General features: G+C 47.1%; 1 long non-coding RNA gene across 2 annotated transcripts in view; it reads left to right on the forward strand.

Annotated features, from left to right (window-relative positions):
• LOC149287103 (uncharacterized) overlaps window positions 1–14,249 on the forward strand; it is a 67,390-nt gene that overhangs the window by 45,549 nt on the left and 7,592 nt on the right. The window contains exon 1 of one of the 2 annotated variants that reach the window (XR_016277526.1): window positions 9,113–10,684. The exons of the other annotated variant lie outside the window; for it this stretch is intronic. This is a non-coding gene — a long non-coding RNA (uncharacterized LOC149287103). Of the gene's footprint in view, window positions 1–9,112; window positions 10,685–14,249 lie in introns of those variants that run through there. 2 annotated transcript variants of the gene reach the window in all.

Consider the following 14,249-nt stretch of genomic DNA (forward strand, 5'->3'; position numbering starts at 1 on the left):
GGTTAATATGTTGTCTAGGAATCTCTTAAGTCCTCCAGTGCAATTCTGCTGGAAGTTGACCATAGAGTTGTGCTGGTAAAAGTTCCAAGAGAAAACACTTTTCTAGGCATTTGTAGATCCTCCAGCATGATTCTATGATCCACTTCTGTCAGATGTTGATCATAGAGGTGCACTGGCGGTCTTTCACCCGTAACTCCAGAGAATGTGGAGGGACCACTGTAAACAGGGACCTCTGGAGCATCTGTGGTCTCTTCTATGATTTTATAATGGTAACAGCTCAAGAAGACAACCCTTGCAGGGACCTGTCTTTGACCGGTCAGTGGTTTACATCTGCAATTTTCCATAGCCATAAATTAAAAGGGAGGAGGCGCATGTATGGGGTTACCCTGGGTGCATATGTGCGCGCCCATGCGCCTGGAAGGTGGGAATCCCTCTCCCAGGTTGGTGCAGCAGCGAGTGGGCCTTCCTTGATTTATTCCCTTGTTAAAATCAATAAGGCAGGCTTCCTTTCTTCATGCAGGCCTTTCATCTCAGCAAAGGGGGAGAGATTGCATATCAAAGGCCCGAGCATTGGGCCACTTTAGATTTATTAGTAAATCCATTGAAAAAACATTTCCAGGGAAATAAATCTTCGCCGCCTGACTTCCTCCTATTCTTTACTTATCCCCCATATTGATTTTTGTCTTGGAGATTTAAACCTCTCAATTTGTTTTATGAGACACTCCTTGGACAGATGACAAGTGCGCTGGGGAGGGGAAAGGGGGGGCCGTAAAAAAAGGCAACTCGGGTCTGTTTGAAAGCTGGCATGAGAGAGCTTAGCTTGGCTTGGCTTTTTTGGAAGGGAATAAAAAAAGCAAAAGCAGCCATGCTGTCTCCTGGTATGTGAAGGAGGGGATTTTCTGGCAAGGCTTCCTAGATCGATCGAGGGGCGAAAGGCTGATGGATGCCTCTGACATGATGACCCACCCCAGAAGGATGCCCTGTCCTGCTTTCATTGACAGCCCTGGCAGGGGAAGAAGGGAGGACTATGGAAATGCACTCCTAGGGTTATGACAGGTACACAAACACACACAGAGGATACTGCTTCAAATGATCCTTGGATAGGAAGGGGATCAGGTATAGAAATGGAGGAGGAAAAGAGAGAGGAGGAAGAAGAAGAGGAGGAGAGGACGAGAAAGAAGAAGAAGAGAAGAGGAAGAAGAGCAGGAGACAAGAAGAACAAGAGGAGGAGGGATAGGGGAGGAGGAAGAGGAGGCGGAGAGGAAGAGAAAGAAGAGGAGAAGGAAGAGGAAGAGAAGAGGAAGAAGAGGAGGAGAAGGAAGAGGAAGTGGAGGAGAGGAAGAAGAAGAGGAGGAGGAGGAAGCGGATGAGAAAGAAGAAGGGAAGAAGGAAGAAGAGGAGAGGAGGAAGAAGATGAAGAGAAGGAAGAGGAAGTGACAGAGAGGAAGAAGAAGAGGAGGAGGAGGAGGAGAGGAAGAGAAAGAACAGGAAAAGAAAGAAAAGGAGAGAGAAGGAGGAGGAGGAAAAGGAAAAGGAGATTTAAGAAGAGGAGAACGGAAGGAGGAAGAGCAGAAGGTTTTTCTCCATGTCAGAACACTGTTTGACAAATAAAAGATGCTTCTCCACTCAGGGCATAGTCAAACAGAGGAATTTGCAGCCAAAAGAGTTAACAGTCCCCTATCTAGATGTTTTCAGAAGAGGCTTAAGCTAATCCACCAAAGAGGTGGAGAGGCCCATCTATCCATGCTAGCCATGATGGCTCTCTGCAACAGAGGAGCAGGTTTGTTAGTGGGCCTTCGGGTCCTTTTCAACTCCTCATAGGGGCTGTTAATATAGGGTGCCCCTAAGGCGACACCATATCATTTTCTTGGATTTATTAAGGGACGAGGTGCTTTGGCCTTTGGGCTGAGTTACCGTTTGCAGCTCAATTGCAAATCACAAATCCCTTCCTCTTTAAACCCGGTAGCATCCTCTTTGGCAATCCATCCAAGAGCCAGCCTCCATCTTGTGGACTGGGATTGCAAACTAGACACCTCCAAATTCTCTGTTTGCCTCATTTCCTTTGCCAAGATCTTCAGAGACTTTCCTGGCTCTGCTCAGCCTGGATTTGCAAGCCGTTGGGAGTTGCAAAGTTCCTGACAGGAATTGCCAGCGATCACGGGAAAGGGAAAGGCAACCAGCGCCTGGCGAATTAACACCACCAAGACAGGCAGCTGAGAAAATAAATACAGCCTTGAGCAAAGAAGGCCCCTATTCAAGAAAAGGCAGAAGCCATAACACTCCCTCCCTCAAACTAATGGCCCTTCATTTGTTTATTTTCTCAAGGATATCACAAAACACTTTGGATCTATGACTTTGGGAGATGATGTTTGCACACCCTCCAACTGTCCCAATTTGGTAGGGAAAATGCTGATTTATCCTCTGTTATCCCACCTTTATAGCTGCTTTAAACATGTCCCCGTCTCTCTCTCCTCCTCCTAGTTTCCCCCTTCTCAGCTTACTTTAAGAGGAAGATTGGCATTGAGTCATACAGAGATGCAGTGGGCAACCTCCTAGACCGAGGATGAGCAAGATGGAGTAGTTCCCAGGTCAGTTGGGCAGTAACTCCATGCCAGCTTTTGGCTTGTTTTCAAAGCATGCTCCACCTTGGAGTATGCCTCCAAGTCCAGGATGAAAAACCAGGAATGGATTCAATGCTCCACTAACATTGAAGCCACCAGCCACCTTCACATTAGCCTGCAACTCTTACAGTTTCTCACCCTTATCTATGTTGGCTTGGGTTGATGGGAGCTGCCTGCAGTACAACAACATCCATGCAGCAGCTCCTTCCTTACCCCTTCGATCCCGGTTGTTGCTATGTGCCTTGAAGTCGACCATGGCTTTTGGTGACCCTACGGTAGGGTGGTTTGCTTGGCCAGATTTCTTCAGAGGAGGTTCACCATTGCCTAGCTTTGAGGCTGACAAAGTGTGATCTGCCAATGGGATTCCACACCTGAGGGAGGGATTTGAACCTTGGCTTTCAGAAGCCGTTGTCCAACATTGAAACCACTACATTGTGTTATTGTTGTGTGCCTCCAAGTCATTTTTGACCTACAGTGACTCTCAGGTGGAACCTCTCATGGGGTTTTCTTGGCACGATTTGTTCAGAGGGAGTTTGCCATGGCCATCCTCTGAGGCTGAGAGAGTGTGACTTGCCCAAGGTCACCCAGTGGCCTTTTTTTGTGCTCAAGCGGGGAATTGAACCCTGATCTCCAGAGTCCTAGTCCAATGCTCAGACCATGCTGCCTCCCAGATAAGTATCTTTGGGTTTCCTTGGTGAGGTTAATTCCAAGGAGATTTGCCATGGCTTTCTTTTCAGGCTGAGAGAGCGTGACTTGCTCAGCCTTTGAGTAAATGTCTTCCTCACAGCACTTCAGTCTTCCTGCCTCGTTCTGGAGTGTGCTGCGAAATATGCATACTGCCACATTAACTGACATGCAAAGACGCACACAGAGGACCTGTTGGAGTGGAATGACAGATCTTCCCCTCGCGGCGAAACCTACGCTGCTTCGGGAGAAATTGGGCAAAGGATGAATTATTGCCTTTGTTTCCCCCTTGTCACTTCCAGATCTGTACCCATTACTTTGCAATGTAAAATAACACGCCATTTACGGGGAGCGCGCCCGCGTTTTTTCCCTTTGTGCAAACAAGCAAGATGCATGAGTCAGAGGTTCCTCCGGGGGATCAAGTGTGGAAAGGTAACACGGAGAGAGCACAATTACATAATATTAACATAATATTAAAATTGCCTCCTTCTCTCTCTCCCTCTCCTTTACAAAACCACACACACACACACACACACGTATATAAGAAAATAAAATAATTTATACATTCCGCGAGAAGGAAAATGCTACATTTTACAAAGTGTAGTGGTTTGGATGTTGGAACAGGTCTCAAGGCAGGCCAGGGTTCAAATCCCACGCACCAGAGCTCTCAGCCAGGAATGGCTAAATAGCTCACAGAAGTAGAAATCCCAGCATTGAGCCATGGCAGTTAAAGTCTTGTCGAACTGCATTAGTTCTGCAGTGCAGATGAATCCTCCGATGGATTCATCACCATCATCCCCTTCCACAATCCGATACAAATGCTTAACCATTCTGGGAGGTGAACCGACACATTTATAAAGATACTGAAAAGATCATGGCCATGATATGTGTGGTCAGAGGTTAAAGCCATGCTCAAAAGCCTGTTGCTGGATGCTTGTTATCAGCCTATAAACTCGGATTTGCTTTTGTCTGGCGGAGGATCGCTTTCCAGCTTCATCCTGTTGTCACAGATTTCCCCTCACACTTCGGCTCACGAAGGAGCCATTTCCCTTTTTGGAAGTGCCGAGCGAAACCGGCTGATCTATCGGCGTTCAAAAGTTCATAGCCTGACCCGGCAAAGGCACGCAACAGCAGCCCAAATGTGTCCAAAATGCCCTCCGTGCCCTTGGATTTATGGCGCGCTGGAATGCTCCTCCTTCCCTCCAATATCTTGGGCCGAGGGGTGCAAAAAGTATAAAGGAGTGGAAGGAGATTTGTGACTTTCCAAATTCTCCCTCCTCTTTATTTTTTATTTTTGGATCCAGGATCACTAGGGCATCTTTTTACTCAAAGCATGCTGACTGTCTTCTAGAAGTCCAAGGAAGGAGAAAGACTACGGCTCTGGACCACAGAATGTGAACAAAAACGAACTATGTGAAGTCGAAGGCTTTCATGGCTGGCATCCATAGTTTTTTGCGGGTTTTTCGGTCTATGTGGCCATGTTCTAGAAGAGTTTCTTCCTGATGTTTCGCCAGCATCTGTGGCTGGCATCTGCAGAGAATATACCCCACTCTCTTCCATGCCAGCATTCTATGCCACACTGGCTCTCCTGGATACGTTAGGTACAATATTTAAAAAAGAAACATTATCGCAGGTTTGTATATAACGTTTTTCGTCCGCTGTACCATTTCGCCCAGACTCTGAGGATGCTTGGCCCCATGTGTGCCATGTTTTACCCAGAGGTTATAGGTGCCCCGTTGCCAAGCCACACAAGAGCCAAACCATGGGTCCTCCAGGAATTGTTAGAAAGAGCAAAAGGAAGCATTCAAGTGTGGCAAGAATTTCCCCAGCATTAGAAAAAGAAAAAGCCAGAGTTTTCATAATTTGACGTCTCCGCAGTTCATGAATCAACCTGAAAGGGAGGTCCGATAACAGGGCCGACCGAGGAAGGCTGGATCTATGAGGTGCGATTGAAGCAGAAGTGAAAGCATGGGACTGGTGACCCCAATTTTACATGGCGGATAGAGAGACGGTTCCCCATGCTCTGGTTTATTGCTGGGGCCTCTCCGTGCCTTTTGCTCTGGGTCCCTCTAATGAATGTCTTCGCTGCAAAAATAATCCAGGGTGATACCACTTCTGCACTTTCAAAAGCCCTTCATTCTGGCTTGTTCAGACTTGCTGCTGCTTGTTCCATGTCAGCCTTGTTTTAACGCTTGGTTCTGGTAACCTCAGCTGCATTCGCGTTGCTAAAATAATCCAGTTTGACATAGCTTTAACTCCCGTGGCTCAGTGCGATGGAATTCTGTGCATCTGTGAGATATTTAGCCTTCCTTGTTAAAGAGCTCTGGTGCCCTGACAAACTACAAATCCCAGGCTCCTATAACATGGACCCATGGCAGTTAAAGTTGGGTCAGCCTGGATTATCTCTGCAGTGTTGATCCATTTCTTTCCCCAGGGGCTTTGTCCTAGATCATCCCTTTCCCTACAACTGTTGTTATGAGATCAGCTGCTCTGGAATGAAGGGGAACTCGTAGCGCATGAAGTGTTGGAGACACTGGGTTGGGGAGCCAGCCTGTTGCTGTTGTTGTCAACTGCCTTTGGGTTGATTTTGACCCATGGGGACTCTGTGGATGAGACATCTCCAAGGCTCCCTGTCCTCCGCTGCCTTGCTCAGGTCCTCCAAATTCATACCCATGACCTCCATCCATCTGGCATTTGGCCTTCCTCTCTTTCTACATCCCTCCACCTTTCCTTACATTATTATCTTTTCCAATGAGTGATTCCTTCTCATGATGTAACCAAAGTACAACAACCTCAACTTCATCATCTTGGCTTCCAGGGAGATTTCTTGATCTTCTTTAGGACCCATTTGTTTGCCTTTTTGGCCATCCACGCTCTCCTCATCCCTCTCCTCCAGCCCCACATCTCAAATGGATTGATTTTCTTCCTATCTGCTTTCTTCACTGTCCAGCTCTCACATCCATACATGGCGATAGGGAATGCAAAGGCTTGTACGATTCTAACCTTTGTGCTCAGTTGTATATCTTTGTCAGCCTGACGGGTTATTTGTCAGGGCCATGGCGCCGGTAGGACACACCACCTCCCATTTGCCCGCTCTTTGTCAGACTCTCTCTGCCAACCTGAGTCTAAATATTCCCTGGCAGGAGTCATCCTCTTGCATTTAGATCAAAGAAGGGCATACAGGTAGGTGTCAGCCTGCCAGGCAGAGAGACATTGGCCCAACCTTGGCAGTGCCTTGCCCGCCTCGCTCTGCCACTTTTTGCATTAAAGTTGGGCAGCTTAGGTGAATCTGGGGACTATTCTTCAGACCTTAAGACCTTCCATGTCAAAACTGCAAAGAAAGATAGTCAACTTCTATTTTTTCCCCCAAAAGGGGTGTTTTCTGATGGTACATGGTGTTGGGTATCCTTTTGGGGTTGTTGTTGTTGTGTGCCTTCAAGTCATATCCGACTTACGGCAACCCTAAGGTGAAACTGTCATGAGGTATTCTTGGCAAGACTTGTTCAGAATAAGTTTGCCATGGCCTTCCCTTGAGGCTGAGAGAGCGTGACTTGCCCATGGTCACCCAGTGGGTTTACTAGGCCGAGACAAGTACCTAACCCTCCAGAGTCCTAGTTGTGCCACTACTCCATTCTGACTCACAGGTTCCACATTAAAACATAGTAATGATGAAAATGATAAAAATAAATCTTCAGGCATTTCAAGCTGTCGTAATTCTTCCTTGTCAGGATTTGCCACACCGAAGAAGTGATTTGTCCTCGGTTGTGGCCAGACGTTTTATTTTCAAAGCAGAGAGCGCATCCGTTCTGGAGATGCCTGGCATCAAGGATAGGAGGGCAAAAAAGAAGATGAGCCAATGCAATGTCTCAGGTGGCTTAGGCTGCATCCGCACTGCAGAAATAAACCATAGGGTGCCGCAACAAACTATACTTCCCTGAATCGCATAGCATTGAGCTATGGCAGTTAAAGTGGTGCCGGATTACTTCTGCAGTGTGGATGAAGCCCTGGACATCTTGCGTGTGCTCAATGGGAAACTGGAACTCCGTTGGTTCTAATTCTTTGGGGTTTTGACTCAAAAATCACAAAGAGAAGGGGAGCGGGAGCCCAATTTTCAACAGAATGATCCTGAGAAATGGAGGCATTGAAACCGAGGAGAAGCCATGCGCGGCAAGGCAACTCGCGGGAAGCTAAGAAAACAGCGGATGGAAATTTTTAATGGCACATTACTGCCGAGGAAATGAAGTCACTTCCTCAGGTGCGGAGTGATTATACCACTCCTTAACTCAAATTGCCGCAAGCAGGAGAAAAAGAGAAATGCCCCTTTTGACCCATGTTTAAAGGGGTGCCATTTTGGGGTGTAACGAAAGTGAGGGCATTGCCCTCCCAAATGCCCCTCCAATTGAAAGTTTCCTTCAATCCCCACATTCCTAGCATGGCAGTAATTTAAAACTTCAGCTTAACCTTTAAAACTACGGTTTAGGCCTCCAAAGAAAAGAGGCAGGCGAAGCGATCTGGGCTGCGTTGGCACCACTTTAACTGTCATGGCTCAGTGCTAGGGCATTCTGGGAACTGTAGTTTGTTGCAGCACCAGAGCCCTGCTACAACAAACGACGGTTCCCAGAATCGAATCATGGCAGCTAAAGTGGTGCCAAACGGGATTATTTCTGCCATGCAGATGCAGCCCTGGAATGCGAAAACGGACGGTGAACGCAGCAGATTCTAGGTGTGAATGGTTTTCAATGTCTCGCTCTCTGCAACGCTAGGAAAATTTCATTTGGGAGGCAATTCATATGGGGGGGGATGTCCTCATTTTGCCCCTCTCCCCCAGAGAATACGAGACTGAATTCCTAATTTTGATTTTGAAATTTTGAACCAAGGAACAGCCTTGGACTGCTTGCAAAGTTATTTCCCAGAAACCTGAGCAGGGCTTTGGACTCCAGGTCTCCCAGGTTTCTACCCCAACATTCAAACCAAGGTACAGGAAATCTTTAACTGTTTGGATTTTCTCATTGCCTGGGTTGAATTGATGTAGATTTTTATGGTCATTATTGTTGTGTTCTTTATGTTCAGCAGTAAGCTTGCCTTTGCGCTCTCTTCTTTTGCCTTCCGTAGTAATCTTTCCAAGCCTGCGGTGCTTTCCGCTAGTAGTACGGTATCATCCACGTATCTTAGACTATTGAGGTTCCTTCCTCCTGTCTTCACTCCTCCTTCCACCAAATCTAAACCTGCTCTTTCAGACGATATTTTCTGCATACAAGTCGAATAAGTAGAGTGATAAAACAGAGTCTCGCCTGACCCTTTTGCCAATTGGGGACCATTCTGTTTCTCCTTATTCTGTCGCCTCTTGTCCCTAAGTACAGATTTCTCATCAGGACTGTCAAAACAGTTAACGTTATGGTTATATTATGGATGTGTGTCAAGTGCATTCCTTGCTATGAGCAACTATTTTTAAATTGTGATGTTATTGCCGTCTCCTTAGCCTGTTTGTGTGACTTGGTATTTGCACATCTGCCTTCACTTTTCTTTCTTTCTGCCACTGGCAATCTCCACATAGGACAACTCACAATCTTTGCAAAAGCACCCGGAGCCAGGAGCATATGCGCATGCCTGGACTAGGGCCTCAGCCAAGCACTTGTGAACATAGCTGCCGGACAACAACAACACCTGCATTGTTAAGCATTAACAACCATTTGTGATAGGAGTGTTGGGTAAACAGGCTGAGGAAGCGTCTGCTGTCAGCCTGACCCTGGTTCCATCTAGTCCAAGGGTATATTTACATTGCACAATTGTAGGCTGCGTCCGCACTGCAGAAAGAATCCAGGATGACACCACTTTAACCACCTTGGCTTCATTGCTGTGGAATCCTGGGAACCGTAGTTTGCTGTGGCCCCAGAGTTCTCTGACCGAGAAGGCTAAAAGTCTCACAAAATTACAAATGCCAGATTTCCATAGCATTGAGCTATGGCAGTTAAAGCGGCGCCAACCTGGATTATTTCTGCAGTATGGCTGCAGCCTAAGTCACCTGAAAGCCATAGCTGTTTGACACAGGACTTGGACTGTGATGACTCCATCCTATGGAATCCTGGGATGTGTAGTTTGGTGAAAGACTTAGGATTCTCTGTGGTCACTCCACTTGCGTGAATTGCAGTCATGTATTTGAAAACACACTTCAGACCCCAAAATCCCAGATTTCTATAGGATGGAGCCATTGCACTTAAAAGTGGCATGAAAGTGGTACAACTCTGGAGTGCGGAGAGACTCCATATGAGAAGGCACATGTGAAACTCCCCTGGCAGTTGAATCAATAAGTTAATAGCTGTGTGGCACCATACTTTGTGAAAGAACCCCACATCTCCCACCCAATTCTTCATGAGAAATGGCTAATCCTGGCGTTCATATTAAACCCAACGCAAAGTCATGGTGACCTATAAATGCTGAAGCTTTTCTCAGTGCATTCCCACCACTTTGATAATCATTGCCATATAAAACCTGGGTGATGAATGGTGCGCGGAGGCCTTTAATCTTCCAAGTATTTTACGAGCCTAAGATAGCTATGCCATCCTCAAGATTTCGCAGTCGCGGGCCAAGGGTTACCACCGTGCCACGGCGGTTGGGAAACAGAAGCCTGGGAACATCTTGTCTTTGGCAGCCAGGTAGAGGTTTTAAGATGTGCAGCCTTGACGCGACCAAGCAGTGATCCCTCCAAATGGATCCCTTTGCTCAAGGAGCACTGCTTTCATCTGTATTAGTACAGTAACTTTGGCTTTTTAAAAAGCCAGGTTGCTAGTCCATATCATAGAGGGTGTTTTTTAAAATGACCAACTTGGTAGATGGCGGGAATGCTGTGGATGTAGTAGCATATCTTGAGTTCAGTAGACCTTTGGCAAAGTCCCCCATGATATCTTTGCAAAAATGCTAGTAATGCAACTGTTGGGTGGATTTGTGGTTAGTCAACCGGCCGAACCCAAAAGATGCTCAGCAATGGCTCCTCTTCTTCATCTTTAAGTGACCATTGGGGTGCCACAGGGAAAACCTGTCATAGAAAAGACACTAATGCTAGGAAAGGTAGAAGGTGGCAGAAAGAGAGATGGGGAGACTGAATAAGAGAGGCCATGGGCATGAATATACAAGTCCTAAGTAGAGCAGTAAATGATGGAGGGTTTTGGAGATGTTTCATCCACAGGGTCGCCATGAGTCGGGGTCAACTTGAAGGCAGCAAAGCCACAAAGAGATTAGCAAGCAAGCCATTCCTTTTATCGTACGTGGCTCTGTTTGTGGGCATGCTGATCCGGAAAGGGACACAAAAGCTGTTTACAAGCAAACTCCAGCCCCAAGACAAGATTCTGCACACCTCAGCTCTTGCGCAGGGATTAAGCCAGGTAATTGTTCCTGAAGCAACTGCAGCAAAGCATCTTTATGAGGGCCAAATGCTAAGCACGGCCTTTTGCGCGTTCCTGCCATCCCTTGCTTTCTCTCCTCCTCTCTATCATTTGCCTCTCCCTTTTCCTCCCTTTGATCCTCCTCATTGTCAAGTTTCAAATGGAAAGCTCCTGGGGAATAGCAATCTATCGTTTGGGCCCCGTGCATTTTGAAACCTCTTTAGTCCATCTGTTGCAGAGCTTGGGAAAAATCACATTTAGGAGTGGGTTCCAGGACCCCCAGTGGATACCAAAACCACTGTTTTGTGGATTTGGGATGTTATTGTACACCTAAATAGCTTTAGGTGGGAATGATTTCCAGCGTCTCATGCGCTGCGATGCTAGAAGTGTGGGGCCTGAAGAAAAATTGGGGTCAGAATTCTTATGTGGGGTGGCAATGGCCTCATTTTGCCCATAGCTACACCACTGGAAGCAGACTTAGAGTTGACGTCTTGAGATGCTTTCCATCACTCAGAGGCCCGTTGACCTTGTTTTTTTGAACCGTCATGTTTCAGGCTGCATCCGCACTACAGAGTTATTGCTGTTTGGCACCGTTTTAATTGCTGTGCTGTAGATCTTGGGTTTGTAGTCTGTTGTGGAGCCAGAGCTCTCCGACAGGGAAGGCTAAATAGCTCACAAATGGGTCAAAATCCCAGAATCCCATAGTACTGAACCATGGAAGTTAAAGCGATGTCAAGCGGCATTATAATAATAATAATAAATAATAAATTTTATTTCTACCCCGCCCTTCCATGGAAATGATCAGGGCGGCTTACAAAATTTATAAAAACATTACAATACAGAATTAAAAAATCAATATAACAGTTAAAACCATTACTACAAAAAACAGGAACAGGAAACAGTAAAATAGGAAAATACACATATCAGGGGCAGAAGAAAAATGCAAAAAAGTTCCATCGATCCAGGGTCAGAAGGGAAAAAAGGGGGCAGGAAGAACAGACAAACAAATTAAGGTGGGAAGGCCAGCCGGAATAGATATGTTTTCAGCTGTTTTTTAAAAACAGCTAATGAGGCGGCGGAGCGAAGCTCTGCAGGGAGCTTATTCCAAAGTAAAGGGGCAGCAGTAGTAAAAGCCCTCTGTGAGGTCCGGGTAAGGTTAGACCTAGGGACCTCCAACAATTTGGTCCCGGATGTTCTGAGTGTGCGGGGTGGATTATATGGGGAGAGGCGGTCCTCCAAGTACCCTGGGCCCAAGCCATTGAGGGCTTTATAGGTCAAAACCAACACCTTGTATTGAGCTCGGAAGCGAATAGGCAGCCAGTGAAGGTCTTTTAAAATAGGTGTTATATGGTCCGACCTGGAGCTACCAGCGACCAATCTGGCTGCCATGTTCTGCACCAATTGTAGCTTCCGAGTTTGGTACAAGGGTTGCCCCATGTAGAGCGCGTTGCAGAAATCCAATCGAGAGGTTACCAAAGCATGTACAACAGATTCTAGGTCCTTTCGGTCCAGGTAGGGACGCAGCTGGCGTATCAGCCGAAGCTGATAACAGGCACTCCTGACCGTCGCATCCACCTGAGAAGTCAGCTGGAGCGACGAATCAAGGAGTACTCCCAAGCTGCGCACCGAGTCCTTCAGGGGGAGCGTGACCCCGTTCAGGGCCGGGTGACAGATCTCACCACCAGAAACCGGGGAACCTATCACCAGTACTTCCGTTTTCCCTGGATTCACACTGAGTTTGTTCTCCCTCATCCAGCCCATTATTGACGCCAAGCAGGCATCTAGAGGAGAGATGCCATCCTTAGTTACTGCATCAGTCGGAGACATAGAGAAAATTATCTGGGTGTCATCAGCGTACTGATAACACCGCGCCCCATGTCTCCGGATGATCTCTCCCAGCGGCTTCATGTAAATGTTGAATAGCATAGGGGACAGAATCGCTCCCTGAGGGACACCAGATGTCAGGGCCCTCCTATCGGAGCGACAGTCCCCCAGCTCCACCATCTGGGACCTACCCGAGAGGTAGGAACGGAACCACTGCAAAGCAGTGCCCCCAATTCCCAACTCCCTCAGGCGTCCCAGAAGGATACCATGGTCGATGGTATCGAAGGCCGCTGAGATGTCCAAGAGCACTAACAGGGACACACTCCCCCTGTCCATGCCCAGACGGAGATCATCAACTAAGGCGACCATGGCGGTCTCAACTCCATAGCCCACCCGGAAGCCAGTTTGAAATGGGTCCAGAAAATCGGTGTCGTCCAAGATCGACTGAAGCTGGAAGGCGACTGCTCTCTCGATCACCTTCCCTAAGAAAGGTAGCAGCGAGATGGGTCTATAATTATTATGAAGCAGGGGGTCTAAGGAGGGCTTCTTTAGCAGGGGTTTAACCACTGCTAATTTTAATTTAGATGGAAACTGACCCTCACTTAGAGATGTATTGATTATGTGATGCAACATTAGTCGCACCACATCTCCCCCCTGAGCTGCCAACCATGAGGGACAGGGATCAAGAGAGCAAGTTGTCCTCCTAACACTTCGGAGGATCTTGTCCACTTCATCGGTACTAACAAACTCAAAGTGATCCAGTATAACAGGGACCACGGACGCTTTGGACACCTCTCCTATAGGATCTGCACAAAAACTGGCGTCGAGATCAGCCCTTACCCGAGAGATTTTATCCGCAAAGAAGTTGTTAAAATCGTCGCAGCAGGCTTTAGATGGCTCCAAAATAGGGCTCAGGGTGGGAGGGAGCCGAGTTAGCTATTTCTGCAGTGCAGATGCAGCCTCGAACTCTAGTTCCTCATCCTTTGGAAAACTGTATGATCTGCCCCAGCATTAAAATGGCTGCCCCACCCTGCTAAGCGCCACGATTAAAGGTAATTTTCAATCCCTCCTCAAGCCTTATCCATTCATCGAGAGCCTCGCCATTTGGGTTCAGCGGGACTCCTCAGTGCAGGTAGATGGGAACATTAAAAATTGAAGGCGCACATGCAAGAAGCAGTGCCCCCGAGTCATTTTAAAATGAAAATTGCACTACCCTCCAAGAGTTGGCACATTTGCGGGTCTTTGATGTGAGCATCGCGGCGGTTCAGACTTCGCCTATCAGGGTGCTCTCCGGACGGAGAAGGACATGTATGGGAGCCATGCTCCATCCCTGGTCATCCTCTTGAGATCTGGGCCTATGTTGAGAGCACTTAGAAATGTTATTTTGGACTCCCACCCCCAGAATGTCAGCCGTCATGAGGTGGTACAGTCTCCTCCTTTGGAGGTTTTTAAACAGAGGCTGGATGGCCGACTGTCACAGGGAGGACTTTAGTTGTGTATTCCTGCATGGCAGAATTGGGTTGGACTGGATGGCCCCTTGGGGTCCATCATCATCTTCATCTTCATCATCATCATCTTTATACCTCCCTTCCCTCTGCAAAATTGATACTCAAGGCATCTTACACATTAAAATAATTACATTCCTCATATGTTTAGTCAAAGCATGCAAAAAGTCAATATTAGAACTAAACTAGTAACAGTATTAAAACAATTTAGAGCATGCACTTAAAACAATAAAGAA

Source organism: Sceloporus occidentalis, unplaced genomic scaffold, assembly GCF_023333645.1.
Source record: "Sceloporus occidentalis isolate IW3139 unplaced genomic scaffold, rSceOcc1.0.p SCAF_64, whole genome shotgun sequence".
Classification (NCBI taxonomy): Eukaryota; Metazoa; Chordata; class Lepidosauria; order Squamata; family Phrynosomatidae; genus Sceloporus; species Sceloporus occidentalis.